Consider the following 3,374-nt stretch of genomic DNA (forward strand, 5'->3'; position numbering starts at 1 on the left):
ATTTACAAAACCTTGAAAATTCACTGAAAAAACCATAGGTTATAGACCATATATAGTTAGGAATTAGCATTTAAAAAACCTTATTTTACTCACACAAAACCATTGAAATTCCATATATAGTTAGTTGCACTAACTATATATCGCGCACCCGCAATCCACTGCTGATGATGTCACATATTACATCATTCATGACATGGTCAGTGACATCACTGATGACATCACTGATGACATCTCAAATGACATCACTGATGAGATCACTGATGACATCATCCAGTGACTGTGTGTTTCTGTAAAGTTTAAATATGTTTTACATATTGAAGAATGAGTAGATGTATAAGTGTCTGGACGAAGGATTTAGTAGGTGCATGACTGAATGTATGAGTGAGTGATTAAATGTGTCTCACTGAGTGCATGGGTTAGTGACTAAACTGTCTTAATTTGTGCATCATTATGTCTGTTGTTCTGTAAACTGCTGCATGTGTTGATCAGTAGCTATATGATTAACTATATGGGTTATTGATTGATTGTCCAAGTATTTGTATAGGAGACTGAGTGTGTGTGTGGCTGGCTGGGAGGTGTGTGACTCTGTGCAGATCAATGTGTACTTGTATCAATGATTGTATAAGAAAGTAAGTATGTGTTAGTATATGTTTGAAAATGTAAGGAGCTCTATGTTTAACTGTATAGACAAGAAAATGGAAGTGTGATTGATTCTTTACAGGACTGACTAGGTGTGTGAGTAACTCCATGGATGAGTGGCAGAGTGTAAGTGTCTGTATAGGTGTATGAGTGCATATGATAGTGTTGTAAACATGAGTGATTGTATGTATGAATGATTGTATGGGTGAATGAGTGAATGTGTGTGTAGACGTAGGAATCAGTGAGTGCGTATGTAGTAACTAGTATTGGTGTGTCAATGGTTTCAAAAATTATACTCTGTATTTAACACTGGGTGTAACAGAGGTTATATTAAAGTGTGAGGAGATGCATTGTATTGTCACATTAATGATATCATCATTGATGTGACCATTGATGTCAAATGAGATATCATCAGTGATGTCATTTGAGATGTCATCAGTGATGTCATCAGTGATGTCACTGACCATGTCATGAATGATGTAATATGTGACATCATCAGCAGTGGATTGCGGGTGCGCGATATATAGTTAGTGCAACTAACTATATATGGAATTTCAATGGTTTTGTGTGAGTAAAATAAGGTTTTTTAAATGCTAATTCCTAACTATATATGGTCTATAACCTATGGTTTTTTCAGTGAATTTTCAAGGTTTTGTAAATGCTAATTCCTAACTATATATGGTCTATAACCTATGGTTTTTTCAGTGAATTTCAATGGTTTTTTAATAGCAAATATCATAAGCTGTCGAATGTCAAGTACGTGGTAAGTAAAAACATTTTCGTGTTTATGCACACTGATCTGCTTTGAATGCTACCCCCCACCCCTCATTTCTATTAGGAGTACTCTCTCTTTGCAGATAGTGAAGGGTAGTTAACGCAGCCCTTTGCCCCCTTTGTAATCCGTCGTGCCTGCTTCTCTCTCCATTTGATTGATTGTTCTCTTTGGTTCATTCTCTATTTACAAACAAGCACAGAGTCAAAATACTCTGTTTAGTCTTTGCAGATAGCGAAAAACCGTGTAAAAAAACAAAAGGAATCGAGCAAAATCAGTAGGCCACTAATGGGATCTCTTTTTGACCTCGCTAAAATAGAAACATTAGGAACAACCTGTTGAAAATAGCAATGCGTATGTACATAAGCGGCGTTCATTTGTGTTCACAGTACCCCTTGTTGATTGTTTGAATCGAGCATTGAATTGTTCGAAGTTGGTTCTCTTAAGGATCTTCTCTGCCTGCAAACGAGGAAGAATAGGAATATTCTCTCTCCCTTTGCAGATAGTGAAGGGTAGGTAACGCAAGCCTTTAACACGTCGTACCTATTTCATTCCTCATTGATTGATTGATTGATGCACCTGTTTCACCCGGACCATTTACTAGACATACGTCATCTGGCCCGACCAGAGAGCACCCCTAGTGAAAAAGACATATGCAATAATAACGAAGTGATCACTGTATCCTGTTAACAGAAACTTTAGCATGAAACAACCTGGAAAGAAAAGAATAGGAAATCGAAAATCAGTAGGCCACTGATGAACATGAACTTTTATTAAACAACGAACAAAGAAACGATAACATAACGTAATGATAAAACCTATTAATGTCCTAGAAACAAGAAAACGTTAGAAATATGCCAGTGGTGAGAGACCAGAAAAACAGTAAGAGAAACCAAATCACCCCTCGCTGTCCCACCGCCTGCCACGCCCAAAAAATCGATAGACTAGGGAAAATGCAAGTCAGTAGAACATCCGCCCCCACTCTGGAAACTTCCAAGGTGGGGCAGGGTTCCGGCTACGCCCAGCCGGGAGCAGCCCATATAAAGCAGGTCCTGCTGCCACGCCTCGGCCAGGAGATCCTAACGTAGGGTGTAGCCGGAGGAGAGGCCGAGACCAGCGGGACCCGGCCAGGGGATTGCCTTTACAACGCTGAACAGTTGCAGGGGGGGGGGAATGTCTCCTCGACCCTCCCCTCTCTCTCCCAGTCCGGCCGCGGTGGCCCTTGAGAGTTGCAGGTAGTCCCGCCACATGCTCTTCCGGTCCGGCCACCAACGGTCGGGGGGCCGAGGCCGACGGGATCCGGCTGCAGCCAATAAACCAAGAAACCCGTTAATGGGGCCAGAGCCAGGGGCGTCCGGCCGACATCTACCGGAAGCCCGGCCCGAAGACGGACGGGACACTTCTTCTTTCTTGAAAAATGGCTGCGACAACACTGGGGGGGGGATGTCTTGCACATGCCTCCGACCCCCCCCCCCTCGTCCTCATCGCCTGGTCCGGCCATAACAAATCTCAAGCGAGACGCCGTGGGATGCACTGGCAGGGAGAGACGGTGCGAACAGGCCTCTCCCGCCTCCCCAGGTGGAGGCTTCCCAGCTGCACCCTCAGCGCTCCAGGCGCCCGGAAAAGGGTTCTTCCACTGTGGCTATGCTGCAACGTCTCGCCCGGCAGGGTGGAGCCCGTCCGCTCATTTGACCCCGCGATCGCCAGTAGCTACCGAACTCTCAAAATGGCGGTCGACCTGGCAAGAGCGGGCCCAGCATAAAGAAATGGCCCGGTCACTGGTTGACTCCACCACCGTAGTCCTCCACGACCTTGAAGATTCTAGAGGAGCCGCGGGAGTCTCCGACCCCCGATGGGGAATGACTGCCATGATCACCCGTGGAGTGACGAAACTGTATCCGCGGGACGTCGGCGCCAGCCTCACTTTGAATTACTAGAATCCTGCAGACCTCACTTCCGGTGA

This window comes from Lissotriton helveticus, chromosome 1_1 (genome assembly GCF_964261635.1).
Source record: "Lissotriton helveticus chromosome 1_1, aLisHel1.1, whole genome shotgun sequence".
Lineage (NCBI taxonomy): Eukaryota > Metazoa > Chordata > Amphibia > Caudata > Salamandridae > Lissotriton > Lissotriton helveticus.